Source organism: Phascolarctos cinereus, unplaced genomic scaffold (genome assembly GCF_003287225.1).
Source record: "Phascolarctos cinereus isolate Bilbo 61053 unplaced genomic scaffold, phaCin_HiC Scaffold_5;HRSCAF=322, whole genome shotgun sequence".
Lineage (NCBI taxonomy): Eukaryota > Metazoa > Chordata > Mammalia > Diprotodontia > Phascolarctidae > Phascolarctos > Phascolarctos cinereus.
Window position 1 is genome coordinate 150,819,452 of NW_027555958.1, and position 17,366 is coordinate 150,836,817.

At 36.5% G+C, this 17,366-nt stretch overlaps 1 protein-coding gene across 6 annotated transcripts in view; it reads left to right on the forward strand.

Moving 5' to 3' along the window:
• The window catches only part of WASF1 (WASP family member 1), a 129,728-nt gene that overhangs the window by 55,385 nt on the left and 56,977 nt on the right, over positions 1 to 17,366 (forward strand). For all 6 annotated transcript variants that reach the window (XM_021008070.2, XM_021008069.2, XM_021008068.2 and 3 more), the window contains exon 2: positions 15,182 to 15,274. The gene's annotated coding sequence lies outside the window, so the exon portion shown is untranslated. The remainder of the gene's footprint in view (positions 1 to 15,181; positions 15,275 to 17,366) is intronic.

The window sequence follows — 17,366 nt, forward strand, 5'->3', positions numbered from 1 at the left end:
AATTTAGAAGATGGGTAGCTCTGGAAAAGGAAAGATGATGAAATTATGTTTGTTATCCATGCCTACTCATCCAGTGTATACTCACTCTGCCCCACCCAGAGTGAAAAGGAGGAGAATGGACTCTTGTTTACCAGTCACTGCCCCCAGTGCAGAGTTCCCCTTTCCCCAGGGGTGCCTTCCAGCAACCATAGTGATCTGGGGTGCAGGAAGTGGGATGGAATTTCATGAATGGCCTCTGTGCAGTTGGGGTGAGTAGTAGTAAATTAAGGTTATAACTGCCCTGAGTGCTGGTGAGAGGTCACTAAATGGCCCTGGAGGGGGGGATGGGAGTTGGAGTAAGGAAAAGAAGAAGGAGAAGAAGAAGAAGAAGAAGAAGAAGAAGAACAAGAAGAAGAAGAAGAAGAGGAGGAGGAGGAGGAGGAGGAGGAGGAGGAGGAGGAGGATAAACATCTATATAGCAACTAAGATTGGTGTACCAGGCTTTATGGAGGGAGGGAGCAGAATGGCGGAAAGTGAAGTTGTGATTATGTTGGAGAGAAGCCCTATGAGTGGCAAAAGAGGTGGATTTGACTTGATTTCCCTCCCTTCAGTTGGTTGACCCCTCTCTCTCTCTCTCTCTCTTCTCTCTTCTCTCTCTCTCTCTTCCTCCCTCCCTCCCTTGTTCCCTCTCTCTCTTTTACCTCTCTCTTCCCTCCTCCTTTGCCCTCCCCCACACACACCCCCAGGCCATTAACCCCCTCCTTTGGAGATCACTGCTCTCAAGAAAACAATATTGATTTCCACTTCTCTTCCCCCAACTCCAGTGTCTTCTCTTACTACTTTGTTTCCATCTGAACCATGCCTCAACACATTCTGCTACAATCTCTGCTACCCAAAGGTTGTATTGCTTTGAATTTTTATTTCATTTGTATAAAGTAACTATTCTATCATATTCTTTTTGTAACAGTAACAAGAAAAGATGTTTTACTGGTTCCAAAGCCACATCACTTCATCTCTGTATTTCTTTTGTTGTAACTATTTTTGAGTACAGCATGGAAATTATTCATACTATTTTAAATGTATTAGTGATTGTGGGTCTATTAATTTATTTGCCTATTTTTACATTGTTTTCTGTCATTACATATGTATCTGCCTGAACTTGGAACCTGAAAACAGCTGCTTCAATAGCCGAAGAATCATCTTTCCCCAACAAATAATGTTTAAAACAAATGCAAATTGCCAATAGAACATTTTAGGAAATGTTAAAATTACAAAATAAAGCTACTAAACACTTATGTACCTAGTTATTGTTATGGTGATGTTACTAGACTTGGGCACCTCGTTCGTGAAATAGACCGCTCAACAGAGAAGGATCTCTGCACGCAAATGTTCTAAAGGTTTTCTACTTCAACAAATTTTGTTTTATCTATTCCAGCAAAGCCTCATTAATATGGGCTAATTTGTTGACCAGGAGATGAAAACAACCTTTTGTAGGTAATTTTATGATGGCATCCATTAACATTTATAAATTTGTGCATTATATGTGACCAATATAAGTACCTTTTAGGACTACAAAGAAAGAACGAGTGAACCTGTGGAATAGAAAGTGATGACTGTCATTTGAGTTCACTTCCTACTTCTCTGAGCATGGAAAAAATAATTTAATTTCTCTGGGCCTCTGATTCCTTGTTTCTAAAATGAGGTGGTTAGACTCAATGGGCTCTGAATCTGGGATCCTATGATCCAAGACAATTTTGTCACCCTATGATGAATCTGGAAAAATTTCTTCGAGGAGGTGGTATTTCAGGGATTCTTTGATGATATAAGGAGCTTACTAAACTTCCTGATGTTCCAGAGTATCTTATTGACCTTAATGACTAACCCAGTCTTGTGCAGAGTAGGTACAGAATTGCTGATTGAATTAAAACAGGCAGGAGAAAGAAGGAAGGTGTTTTCATTCACATGGAAAAGATTTGGAGATGGTAGTGGGACAACCAACATGAGAGATCGTTGAGAAGCCCTCTCAAATTGGTAGAGGGAACAGGCAAGGTAGTTTGGGATAGATGTGATGAAGATTGAGACCTGATCCATAAAGTGATGGAAGAAAATTATTCTTAGTCTTTAGAGGAGAAGGTTAAGAAGGTGACTTTAGAGGTCGTCACATACCATAAATCTGTAAAGGGGATGTGGCATTGGAGAGAATGGCAAAGACAAGGTTATCATATTCAAGGTGTTAGGGCTTACACAAAGACTTTGGTAACAGTTAGATTAACTGCATAATTTAATGACTGTGGGGTTGTGGAGAAACATTAGGATAGTCTCATGAGCCAAATCAAATTATCTTTCTCTTAGATTCTATACCTAAATTGGGTTTGCAAAATAGTACCTAAATTCTACTCACTTAGAATTTTTTTGTTTTTGACTAGTTTGCTTTTTCCTTGGGCTATGCTACAATGATAATATGTTAATATACAGCATTCGCATAAATATGTACTTCAGATATAGTAAAATAAAGTTGTTTATTTTTCCAAAAACTTTTTTCCAACTGTTTGCCAAAGGATAAACATTCTTTCCTCAAAGGATAAATACTATCTTTGTAGTTTGCTTGAATAAGCTTGTTGTTGTTTTTTAATCTACCTTGATTATTTTACTTTAGTCACCTAGAGTAGCAAATTTTCAGATTGGGATTTCTTGTAAAGATTTAATTCAAGTGCTAATGCATAGTAAAATAGTAAAAAAAAAGCTGAAATGATCATGGCAGATAGGCATATTATTATATAGGAATGGAAAATTTAGTGTATTTGCTAGATCTGGCCTTAGTAAGCATTTAGTTAATAATCTCAAGAGGAGGAGTACTCAGTAAAATGTCCAGATTTTTTTTTAAATGCTGAACTCTTCTGAAAAAGGAAATAGGTGGATGATGGGGAGTAAACTACCTAGAGATCTCTCAATTTTTGAATGGGCAGGAAAAAAATGACAGATGAGCTTCAGTGTGGGCAGGTGTAAAATAATATGCTAAGGAAAAATGAGACTGCATTAGAATATGATGTGTTCTGAGTAGATAATGGAAAATATCTGGAAGTTTCCAAACCACAGGAAAAACTTTTTCCCACTGCATTTCATTGCATGGGAGAAGGGTAGGGATATATTTGTTTTTTTTAAAAAATCCATCTATAATGAATTTCTTGGTTTTGCAACATAACGTATATAATTTGGTTTACACATAAATGCATGCATATTTATTAAGTTGAAAAGTATCTTTTTAGTATAAGTAATTATAATTTCTAGTATAGATGATTCTGAATTTGCTTTTACTTTTTTTAGATAAATTTTGTTGCTATCTTTTAAAAATGTTTTTAAGATTTCTTCCAATATTACTCCTCCTCCCAGAGAGCCATACCATATAACAGAGTATTTTTAAGGAAAGAAATAAGAGAAAAATATTAGCAAAGCCAATCAATATATTGAAAAAGAATCTGAAAATATTTGCAGTGTTCCACACTTGTACACCTCTCATCCATTAAGAGGAGTGGGAGAAGGAAGTGATTTTTTTCATATCTCTTCTTTTTCCATTTACAATGTTGTGGTCATTGTGTATATTATTTTCTTGCTTCTACTTTACTCTGCTTCAATTCACATAAGTCTTTCCATGATTCTCTGTCTTTATCATAGCCATTTATTACAACATGTTAAATATTCCATTACATTTGTGTACCATTGTTTGTTTAACTATTCCCCAAATTATGGGCATCTACTTTGTTTTTAGGTCTTTGCTACTATTACTACTACTACTACTACTACTACTACTACTACTACTACTACTACTACTACTACTACTGCTGCTGCTGCTGCTGCTGCTACTACTACCACCACTACTGCTACTACACACACATACATTCTGCTATGGATTTTTACTGTATATGATGGCTAGTCTTATCTTCCTCTCCAACATTGACTATTCCCATCTTTTGTCATCTTTGCCAAATTTCTGGATATGTGGTAAAACTTCAGAGTTGTTTGATTTGCATTTCTCTTATTACTAGTGATTTAGAATATTCTTTGCTCCAGAGAGCAACTATGATTATTAATAGTTACTGATTGGCTATTAATGGTTTACAGTCCTCTTTTATTTGTAATTTTGATTCTTCTGAATCACATTGTTGCCAGATACCAACCAGGGGAAAGCTGGTGTGGAAAAGTATAGGCTTTTTCAGCATTAAGTAGCTTGGAATAACTGGAAAGTAGTACATTTTTCTAAATATAGGCCTGCTCAATCTGGAAATGTGTTAGAAATAATAAAGCATGATAAAACCATGGTATAACTATGTGTGCTTCTAGGCAAGTTGTAGTAAGAACATATAATGGGGGCAGCTAAGTGGTGCAATGGATAGAACACTGGCCCTGAAGTCAGGAGGACCTGAGTTCAAATCCAGCCTCAGACCAAACACTTGACACTTACTAGCTGTGTGACCCTGGGCAAGTCACTTAACCCCAATTGCCTAAAAAAAAAAGAAAAGAAATAAATAAATTCTAAAGAACATAAGGGAACTAGAACAGATAGAGAGAAGGGTAGTTAAAATGATCATGGCAGATAGGTATATTATTACATAGAAGTAGTTTAAACTTAGCCACTGGATTGGAAAAGATCAGTTTACCTCCCAATCCTAAAGAAGGGCAATACCAAAAAATGTTCAAATTACCAAACAGTTGTGCTCGTTTCACACACTAGCAAGGTTATTACACTTAGGATTCTGCAAGCTAGGCTTCAGCAGCATGTGAACTGAGAATTACCAGAAGAGCAGGCTAGTTTTCAGACAGCTAGAGGAAATTGAGACCAAATTGCCAACATTTGCTGGATTTTGAAGAAAGCAGGGGAGTTCCAAAAAGTCTCCTTCTGCTTCATTGACTACACTAAAGTCTTTCTGTGGATCGTGACAAAATGTAACAAATTCTCAAAGAAATAGGAATACTAGATCATTTTACTTGTCTCCTGAGGAACCTCTATGTGGGCCTGGAAGCAAGTTAGAAGAGAACATGGAATAAGTGATTGGTTTAAGATTGGAAAAGGAGTACAACAACACTGTATATTGTCATCTTATTTGACTTGTATGCTGAGGACATTATGTGAAACGTCACACTGGACAAAACAAAAGCCAGATTTAAGATTGCTGGAAGAAATGTCAACAGTCTGATATGCTGATGATACCACTGTGGTGGCAGAAAGTGAACAAGAATTAAGAAGCCTCTTGTGAAAGAGGAGAACGAAAAAGCTGGCTTTTAACATAAAAAAATAAGATCTTGGCAAATTGTCCCATCACTTCCTGGCAAATTGAGGGAGAAGAAATGGAAGCAGTGTCAGACTATATTCTTGGGCTCAAAGATTGCTGCAGATGGTGACTACAGCCATGAAATTAAAAGATACTTGCTCCTTGGAAGAAAAACTATGACATTTCTGAACAGCACACTAAAAAACAGAGACATCACCTTGCTGACAAAGGTCCATATAATCAAAGCTGTGGTTTTTCCAGTACCAATGTATGGCTGTGAGAGTTGGACTATAAGAAAAGCTGAACACCACAGAATCAATGCTCTCAAATTGCTGTGCTAGAGAATACTTTTGAGAGTTTCTTGGACAGCAAGGAGATCCAATCAGTCAATACTTACTAATTCAGACTTTGCTGGAAGTTCAGCTACTAAAGCTGAAGCTTAAATACTTTAGCCACATAATGAAAAGACAAGGCTCATTGGAAAAGACCCTGATGGTACCAAGAGAATGTTGTATATAGTAACAGCAATATTGTTTGAAGAATGAGTGTGAACTATGCCGTTCTGAGTATTTTAAATATTCAAATCAAGTACGAAGGACAAATGAAGGAAGATGCTATCCACCTCCAGAGAAAGAACTGATAAATAGAAGTATGCATAATATGGTTTTACATACATACGTACATACATACATACATACATACACACATACACACACACATATGTGTTAAAAAGTGGCCTTCTCTAATGTGGTGTGGGGAGACAGTTCAGAAGCTAAAATGTAACAGAAATTAATTTAATTTACTTTTAAAATAAATACATAAAGCTGTTTATGCTATTAAAAAAGACCTTGACGTTGGGAAAGATTTAAGGCAAAAGGAAAGGGGAATGACAGTGGATGAGATGGATAGATCATGTCAAGGAAACAATGAATATGAGTGTGGAAAGATAGTGGAAGATAGAAGGGCCTGGAATGCTATAGTCCATAAGGTCAGAGAGTCAGATGACTCAACAACAAACAGCAACAGACCAGTGAACCAACTAGTACTCCAGTCTGGAAAGATGAAGACTAAGAAGATGTACTTCCCCAAATAAGGTATCAAGCATTCGTTAAGTACTTATACTGTGCTAAGTACAATGGGCTATAAGTACTGGGGATACAAATATAAGCAAAAAGAAAGATAGGCCCTGCACTTGGGAAGTCTGCATTCCCATAAAATGGAGCTAAAAAGTTGGGAATGGGAAGAAGAAAGAAAGTCTTGAGTACATGGTGTCAAAATCCAGAAAGTCAAAAGCTAGGCCAAGAAGAGAATGAAGGTTAGGTATAAATGCTGGTTCACTTAATCCCAAAGTACTAAAAAATATTTCTTAAATATTATATTTTCATTTTTACATTTTAAAATATTTTTAAATTATCCTATATAATAATGTACCTATTTAAAAATTTAAAATATATATCTTAAAATTTAATAGCATTTATATTTAAAGTACTTCCTAAATATATTAAATATTAAAGGCTAGAGATTTTTTAGAGTATTATTCAAAGTGTTATTCAAAGAACATTTGGCATATGCACTTTAAAAAAACTCTAGCAGTAATACATAGGTTCAAGAAGCATTTAGCTAAGTCCATGGTTGGTATGTCATCAGATATAATGGGGTATATTTAGTATATTCTTAATATTTTGAGTGAAATCTAAGGAATTGTCATTCCTGTACTTCCTGTTGCCAAGGTCAGAGACCAAATTCAAGTTACATTACTTTATATAATAGATGTGTTCCTGAAAAGTATGTGTAAATTAACTATGCCAATAAAATTAGAGATGTAAGGAATCTTGTGTTTAATCTTGTCTTTCTCTCATTAAGTATTTTGGCATTTATTCATATACCTTGGGATGGTCCAGAGTTGTAATTTAGGGTAATTTTCCTCCTAATTAGATTTATTCTTTAAGCCATTTAAAAACCATATAGGTGACCAATTTAAAAATAACTATCGAAAGGCCTTATTTCTTAAATATATGGAGAACTGAGTTCAACTTCAGAAAAATGTCATTCCCCAATTGATAAATGGTCAAAGGATATGAACAGACAATTTTCAGATGAAGAAATCAAAGCTGTCTATAGCTATATGAAAATTGCTGTAAATCACTATTGATTAGTGAAATGCAAATTGGAACAACTGTGAGGTACCACCTCACACTTATCAGATTGGCTAATGTGACAGAAAAGGGAAATGACAAATGTTGGAGATGTGGGAAAATTGAGACACTAATGCACTGTTGGAGGAGTTGTGAACTGTTTCAGCCATTCTGGAGAGAAGTTTGGAACTGTGCCCAAAGGACTATAAAACTATGCATGCCCTTTAACCCAGCAAAGGATCAAAGAAAAAGAAAATGACCTAAATATTAAAAAAAGTATCTATAGTAGCTCCTTTTGTGCTGGCAAAGAATCGGAAATTGAAGGGATGCCCATCAATTGGGGAATGTCTGAACATGATGGTGATGGAATACACTTGTGTTATAAGAAATGACAAGTAGGATGGTTTCAGAAAAAGCCTGGGAAGACTTTTATGAACTGATGTGATGTGAGCAGAACCAAGAGAACATTGTATACAGTAACAGCAATATTGTATGATGATCAACTGTGAGTGACTTAGCTATTTTGATCAATACAATGATGTAAGACAATTCTGAAGAATTTATGATGAAAAATGCAATCTACCTCCAGAGAAAGAACTAATGGAGTCTTGTTGCAAATTGTAGCATACTTTTTTCACTTTGTTTTTTTTTTGCAACATGCCTAGTATGGAAATATGTTTTGTGATTTTACATGTATGATTGATATCACATTTCTTGTCTTCTTGATGAGTGGGGGAGGAATAGGAGGGAGAGAATTCAGAACTCAAAATGTTTAAAAAAATGAATGTTGCATATAAATAAATTATATTTTTAAATAGCTACCAAATACTTCCAAACCATATTGAAGTATAATGATGAACATCATTACTACTAGAATAGCACAGTAGCTTACTTATGTTCAGACTGGAAGTAAACACTTCTCTCTAGCTCACTAGCCTCCAAAGATTATTTGTTGAACAAAATAAATGTTTAATAAATGTTTTTATTTGTTGAAAGCTAATCAACTAAAAAGAAAGCAGAGAAGATTTATATGAACTAATGCAAAGTAAAATGAATAGAACTAGGAGAACAATTTGTAGAATAACAACAATACTGTAAAGACAAATTTGAAAGATTGAGGAACTCTGATCAACACAATAGAAACAAACCCAGGGTATGAGAAGGAAAGAGAAATTAATTCACTTAAATATTTTTTAACTTCATTCTAATTAGTTGCCAAGTCCTGTTGATTCACCTCTGCAATATTTCTCACTCATATCACCTCCTTCTTATTCCAATTGCTGCTACCCTACTGAGGCCCATTAGGACCACTGCAATATCCTCTTGAATATTATCTAGGCCTTTACTATCTCCATTCTCCTGTCCACCATTCATATTTCTCACAGATAATAATATATCTTTTGTGCAGCTCTGCTTACATCACTACTGCACAAAGAACTTTTCAGTGGCTCCCAATCTCCTGCAGAATCAAGTTCCAATTCCTCAGGTTGCCACTGAGGGCCCTCATTCAAAATCTAGTACCACCCTCTTTTCTACTGGTATTGTATTTCCCTTCATTTCCCATTAGTACCAGCTACTCTATACAACTCATCTGTCCTCCCTGATATGGTCCCAAAGCAGCAGAGAAAAGTCAAGAAGGTGAATTTTGTGTTTTGTTCACTTTCCCTTAAGTTTTGATGTGTTCCTTCCCCTGCCAATGCATGGCATGAAGCAAAAAAATATATATACACACACACACACACACACACACACACACACACACACACACACACACACACACACACACACATATATATATTTATGTGGACATTCACTTTTTAAAATGTAATTAAATGCATATTTTAAATTTAAGTAGGCAGCCAGGTTAATAAAGTAGCAAACTGCTGTATAAATGCTGACTAGACTTTGAGGATTAAGGAAAAAGTTAATAATTCTAAATTAGCCTTTGTTAGAAAGGGGAACCATAATAATAGTAATAACTTAAGTTTATATAGTGCTTTAAGATTTCATAGTGTATTTTTTTCATTTTGAACTGGTTACAGACAGGGAATTCTGTAGGAAAGTTGGTGAAAGAAATGCATTCTGAGGATGTGGGAAGTATAAGGGATAATTGATAAGCAGCCCAACTGTAACTCACATGATGTGAAGAATATTCAAGCACGCTGGGTAAACAAACCCCACTGAAGTGAACTTTTAGGGGGATGGAGGCAAGAGTTGCAAAGGATAGACAGCTTTAGATGGATCGCTCCTTACATCATTGTAAGGAATCCCCACACCTATGAAATCACCATTTTATTGGTGTATTCAGTGTTTTGCAAAGTAATTTGTATATGGCTTTACTTGACACTGACAACAACCTTGTGAGGTGAGTAGGGCATAATTATTTTTGCCTCCATTTTAAAGGTGAAGAAACTAGGGGTCTGAAAGTTTAAGTTACTTGCCTATCATGACATAGCTAGTAAGTGTCTAAAGTAGGATTTGAACTCAGATCAACTGATTCCAAGTCTAGTCATGCTGCCCCAATGATGTCAGATAAACAAAGCTTTAACCTTAACATATTATTTGCTATTGAATATTGTGTGGATATATTAATGTATACGTGTGTGTGTGTGTGTGTGTGTGTACATGTATCATGTGTCTGTTATGCAAATTTCACAGCTAGTGAAGAATTGATCTATTATTTTGCTCAGAATTCACCAAATTATAGCTACCAAGTTATGCCAGTAATATCCTCTACTTTTCTAACAATTGGACTTATGGTGATTTTGGTCATATACAACCTGCTTATGGTGATTCCATGCTTTTCCTAGGTAAAAATGCAGACAGTTTTTGTGACATCTTTTTTCATTGATATTTTATAAATCTGATATTGCTATATAAATTTGAGTTCTTATGAAACTCAGGTTTCATCTCTTCTAAATGATTAAAGCTTTCTAGCTGTCTGGATAAGAGGGACATAGCTGTGACTTCCCTTGATAGCCCTAATAAATGTGGGGCAAAAACATGTGTATGTAAATAAATTACATATTTTGTATTTCCTCCATGAATTCAATTCAACAAAATCAGTGCCTTTGGGAAGTTACACATTGCTTTTAATGAGTCCAAACTTGTCATTGAAATGAAAGCTTGTCTTTTAACAACATTTTTTTCCCAGTAATACTATATGGCTGTGAGTCTTTGAATACCACAACATAGGTAGAATTAAAATTGTGGCCTGTCCAAAGGGTGATGGAGAGGCATCCGATGAATGAGTATGCTACAGGAACTGACAATGAGGAATTGTGTAGAGGAAGCAATGTAAAGGATGCTATTAGTTAATAAAAGATGGACTAGTCATATAGTGAGAGTGAAGGAGCTAATGGAGTGTTCCATTAATAGCTTAATTAATTAATAATTAATAGCTAAGTAATGTCAAGATATCAAGAACTGAGAATAATAATATTTAAATTCTCTACCCCTGAGAGTTGTTGTGGGGAAAGTTCTCTGAAACCTTGAAGAGCTATACATATGTGAACTGTACCATTACACAATACTGTAGAGTTTTTACCATGTTTGTGAATATAACATCAAAAAATTTCCCATCACCATTTCTAGCTGCTGCTCATCATTAATTCTTTCCCTATCCATTGATTCATTCTCTCAAGCATCACTTTCATCATGTCACATATCTTTTCAGGAAACTATTATCTACCTAATGGCCATCTATTGACTGCAGAATTGAATGTGGAAGCCTTTGCCTGGCTTTCAGGGCTCTCCATATGCTGGTAATATCCTTCTTCTCCACTATCCCTATCTCTCATTGCTCTTCAATAAGGGTTATCATATCTCCCTTCACACCTAGCGCAAACATAGGGTTTTATACACAAGAAGTGTCAAGAAATCTTTGTTGAAAGGAAAAAAGAGAGACCTAGAAGAAGGCTCCCAGTATGGTGGGTAAACCCCTTGTGAAGGGTTTATGGGAAGACTTCGATAGGATGAATTGCACATGATGAAAAGGCATGGATGTGTTACATTCTTCTCTTTTGAAAGGAGCACCCTCATTGATAAGAACACAAATCCACCCAAATAATGAACTGTTTCTTCAACATCTGTTATGTGCTAGGTGCTAGTGATAGAAAGATAACTACAATAAGAGCTCTTAATTTAATGGGAGCTGGGGAGTGAGGACACATATATAAATAATTATGATACAAAGGGAAATGAGATACATGTCATCATGGACTTATTGAGCAATTACTACGTGCCGGACACTGTTTTAAGTATTGGAGATGCAACAGTTTGTGCCTTCAAGAAGTTTACAACCTGTGCAGAAGTAAATGTATACAATAAATAAATACAAGGTAAATTTGGAGAGATCAGGGGAGGCTTTATGTAGAAGATGGCATCTGAACAGATTTTTGAAGGAAATGAAGGATCCCAAGAGGTGGAGGTGATGAACGAAAGCATACCAAATACAGGTGACAGAGATGCGAGATAGGGTATCATGTACAAAGAACAAAAAGAAGGCTTTTATAGACTGGTCCATAGATACATAAAGCTAAATAATATATAACAAGTTTGAAAATGTAGGTTGAAGCCTACAGTGCTTCAAAAGCCAAATAGTGGCGTATATTGGTCTAAGAGACAATGGTGAGTGAGTCCTTAGAGTTTATCAAGTAGGGGAGTAATATGGTCAAATCTGAACTTCAGAAAAATCATTTTGGAAGTGCTGTGCACAATTGAGTGACGAGGAAAGACTGAGGTACGGAGACCATGTATGAAATTATTGCAGTAGTAAAAGTGAGAGGTAATGAGCATCCAAACTAGAATAGTAGCCACGAGGGAGAGAAGAGGTCATGAAAGATATTGAGGAGGTAGAGAAAACAGTATTTGGCAACTGAGTGATTAGTGAGGAGTCAAGAGTAACATGGGGACTGACAAAATGGTGGTGCCCTTGACTAAGTGAGGAAATTTAGGAAAAGGCTAGGCTTTGACCAAAAGATGATGCATTCAGTCTTTTCTCTAAGGGACATCTAATTTGAAATATCCGAAAAACAGTTGTAAATGTCTGTAGGTGGTGTTCTAAAGAGAGAGTATGTTTAGATCTATAGACTGGAGAATCATCTATGTAAAGATAGTTAAATCCATAGGAATTGATTTGGTTACTAGTGAGAGAGTTTGAGAGAGAGTAGGAGGCAGCTCAGGGCATAGCCTTGGGGCACATCTGTAGTTAATAGACATGGCATAGATGATGAGCCAGCAATGGAGAAAGAATAAGAAAGAACATTGGAATAGGTAGGAGGGAAGACAGTATCCAAGAAGAAAGGATGATAAACAGCGAAAAAGGCTTCTGACAGGTCAAGAAAGATGGGAGTTGAGAAAAGGCTCATCAGATTTGGCAGTTAAGAGACCACTAGTAACTTTGGAGAGAGTAACTTCAGTTAAGTTCAGAGGCAGCCAAGATTGCACAGCGGATGGAGTGCTGGGCCTCAAGTCAGGAAGAATTAAGTTCAAATCCTGCCTCAAACACTTACTAGCTGTGTGACCCCAGGCAAGTCATTAGTCTCCCTCAGCCTCAGTTTCCTTGTCTATAAAATGGGGATAATAATAGCATTGCCCCCCCAGGGTTGTTATGAGGATAAAATGAGGTAATGTTTTAAAGTACTGGAAATCTCAAAGCACTATGTAGATAATGGTTATTTTTGTTATCATCATCCCCATTATGGGATGCATTTGGAAGCCAGATTGCATAGGATCAAAGGATTAGTGAGCAGAAAGGAAGTGGAATCAACCAGCGTAGATCATTTTTTTCTGGGAGTTTGACTGAAGGGGAAGAGAGGCATAAAATGATAATCTTGAAGGGATGGTATGGTCAATTTTTTTCAGGATGGGAGATATAAGTATGTTTTTGATTTTGACATCAAGGGAGTAATCTAATAAATAGAGGAAAACTGAGGATTAGAGGGGAGTAATTTGGAGGATAATCTGAAGAAGTTGAAATGAGTTATGATCAATAATACATGTAGAGCTTTGGTGAAGAGAAATGTCATTTCTTCATTAGAGACAGAGGTAAAGGAGGAAAGAATAAGATGAATGTCAAGAGGTTTTCACATTTATAGTAGGAAGAAGAAGGAGCTCGTGCCAAATGGTCTCTATTTTCCTGGTAAAGTACATGGTGAGGAACTTAGCTTAGAGGTTGGAGGGTCAAGAATGGTATGAGAAGCTTGAAGGGAGAAGAGCTCTGTGGGGCATGGGATGGAGAATTAGGGAAGAGCAAAAGGATCATCTTGCTGTGGTGAAGGCATAGTTGGGATTAGACAACATAAAGTTGTAGTGGACCCAGAACACTCAGTTGCATGATTTCCTCTAGCTCTCTTCAGCCACATTTGAGTAGAATGGGGATAATGTTGAGTTGGTAAAAAGCAAAGGAAAGATCCAGGCAGTGTTCTATCAAAATCTATGTAAGAGAGATATTTCCATCTTGGGAGTTAGGAATGCCTTCATGGAGAAGACATTTGAGAGTTGGCCTTTGAAGGGAGAGTCTTTTGACAGATGGATGTTGGGGTCAGGTGAGGCAGAGTATGTTGCAGGCATTGGTGACAACATGAACAAAGGTTCGGAGGCAGGAGAGAGCAAGAAAAGAGTGGAAGGAGGGGGTGCAGCTAAGTGGCGCACTGGCCCTGGAGTCAGGAGGACCTGAGTTCAAATATGGCCTCAGACGCATAACACTCACTAGCTGTGTGACTTTGGGCAAGTCAACCCCAATTGCCTCACCAAAAAAAAAAATAATAATAATAATAAAAAGAATAGAAAGGGAGGAAGAAGTAAGTTAAAAGAGTCCAGTTTGGCTGAAACATAGATTATGTGAATAGTGCTAGGAGATAAGGCCAAGCAGATAGGTTAGAGACATATGGTAGAGGGCCTCAAATTCCAGACTCAGAGGTATGTACTTTTTTGTGGAAATCATTAGGCAGCCACTAAGAGTTTTGACTAGAGATGACATATCATTGGCTATGGAAGAATATTTAGGTTGGGATGTAAAAGATGGATTAGAGATGGAATGCAGGCAGATAGAGAAGCAAGGAAGCTACTTGAATAATCTATGGAGGCCTAAACTGAGATGGTTGCTGTGGGAGTGAAAAGGATGGGCCAGACTTGAGAGAGATTGTAGAAGTAGACACAATAGGATTTCAGTTTATTCAGCTGTTAAACAGAGATAATACCTACCTCACTGGGTTATTGAGAAGATAAAGACTGGCAGATATCAGGGATGATTCCAAAATTATGAGCCTGGGATGCTGGGACAATAGCAATGCCAATGAATAGAAATAGTCAAATTAGGGAAAGGAACAGGTTTAGAGGGGAAGATAACATATTCAGTTTGACATGATGGATTTGAGGTGTCAGTGATATATCCACGTGGAAATATTTAAGGTGAAACTAGAAACATAAGGCTAGCAGATTAAAGCTCTCCTCTAATACCACCTCATGACATAGACAGAACTCTGGGTTCTTGTAAGTGATGCCAGCTAAGTAGAAATTCTCAAACCTGAAGAGTTTTGAGAGATGGTGTGGTATAGTGGGAAAAAGACTGGACATGTAATTAGAAGAGCCAGACTGAGATCACAGTTCTTAGCACTTTCTAGGTGTATGATAATGGACAGGTCACATTACCTTTATGTATCAGTTTCCCTAACTGTAAAATAAGTTGCCTAACTGTAAAAATCCACTGTGTGCCTTAGAGGGTTGTTGTGAATAAAGTGTTATGTAAACTTTAAATTATTCCAGAAACTTAAATTATCGTTGTTGTCATTATTACAGTTACGGGCCAGCACTGGAGTCTATATGTCCGTCATCCAAGGACCAGCCTTGCTAAGGCTCAGAGATATTCAGTAACAGAAGGCTGTTGACCAGGTAATGAATTTTTTTGGTGACAAGAACTCATAAAGTGTTTACTAAAATATGTAATGGTTGCAGTTTGCATTAATCAAATTGCAGGGCTATTGAAAGATGTTATTATGATGTTACTATTTTGACAAATACACCATAGATGTTTTGTTACACTATGCTCTCCTTGTGTTTTACTATGTTGTTTTTACATTTTATTGTGGGCATCATTAATATATTATTAGAGAGGTAGTAGTAAATACAATCCTGGCCTTGGGTTTACGTACTACTCTGACACATACTATACTATAATTTTACTTTATAAACTGGGGCAAATCACTTACTTAAACTCTCAGTGCCCTAGGCAACTCTCTAAAACACTAAGTTAAAAATGAGCTGCCTGTCTATATTGGAGGAGGGAGTTCCCACACTGAGAGTTCCCTAAACTTATGAAATTATGAGTCTGGGCTCCTTCCTCAAATATATTATTATATTGTATTATTACTATATCCTGTATTGACAAGTAAGATTGTAATTTTAGCATATACTCAGAGGCAATTATTGGTGCAGTGGAAAGCTCTGGCCCTGGAGTTAAGAGGAACTAATTTCAAATTTGGCCTCAGACACTTACTAGTTGTATGACCTTGGGCAAGTCACTTGACCTCTGTGCCTTAATTTCCTCAAAGAACAGTACCTACCTCAGAGGGTTGTTGTGAGGATCAAATGAGATATTAGTTATAAAGGCACTTAGCATAGTGCCTGGTACATGCTATGCTTATTCTTTTCTCTCTTCCCTTTCCCACTTATTTCTTATATAAAGAGTTCATATGGATTCTCTACATATTCATGTTCACTTGATATCATTCACTTTAGAGACGTGTATTTAAAAATTAACGAAGTAATAGGTTGTAATTATAATGGGAAGCTATATTGTTTTATGGGATTAGGCACTGTTTGGTGTTTATTTGATATTAGTTATAGGGTCCTTATATTCTCATTAGTCTTTGACTTGTTTTAAAAAGGGATGTGTGTGGGAAGGCATTGTTACAAGGTTGGAATATTCTTAAAATGAGATATTTCAAAATATACCTTTCATCAACTGCCCTCCCAACCTGAAAGCACCACAGGCTTCATGACAGCAAGCTGAAGAACATTGTAGGTTATGATCACCACTAGGCACACTTTGAGACACCAGCATTCCATAGTCCATTTGGGTCTTTAGATCTGTGATTTCATTAGCATAGGGAAGTCCTGGTATTCAAGCTCTATCCACTGATGAAGATTTGCAATCTGTAATTTGCAGTCTTAGAAAGTTGCCTGGTGCCCTGACAGCTTAAGTTATTTGCCCATGTTCACACTGTTAATACATGTCACAATGAAGACTTGAATCCAGTCTTCCTTATTCTAAGACTAAGCTATCTACTTTAGTCTCCATTGTTTCCTAGAACTATTCCCACTGCATGCTGTAGAGAGGGCAATCAAATAGTTAAGTATTTATTGATAGTCACATCTACCCTATGCATATTATTAAGTGAGATGCTATAGGGCAGGGTTTTGCAAACTATAGGACAAGCTCATGAGCTAAGAATGGTACATTTATATTTTGTTCTTGTTGAGTCGTTTTTCAGTCATGTCCAACTCTTCGTGACCCGATCTGGGCTTTTCTTGGCAAAAATGCTGGACTGGTTTGCCATTTTCTTCTGCTCATTTTACAGATGAGGAATACATTTTAATGGAAACATTACAAAGAAAATAACTTTGAGAGATTTTAGAATACTATGATCACAATGCAGTGATAAGCCAGGAGTTCAAAAGAATGGAGGTGAAACCTACCACTCATCTCCTCATAAAGTAAAATATAGAAAGAGACATACTTTTCTGAATATGACTAATGCGGTAATTCCTTTTGCTGGACTGTATAGCTAAATATTGAAGGCTTTGCTTTTTTTGTGGCGAGTTTCCAGTGGAGGTGAGAGTGGTAGTAGAAGGGACAGATCTTTTTAAAAAATGCTTGTCAATTGAAAAAATAAACATAATAAACCAGTTTTTTATTAATTTATTTTGATTTATCAACAATCACTTCCATAAGCTTTTGAGTTTAAATTTTTCTGTCCCTCTC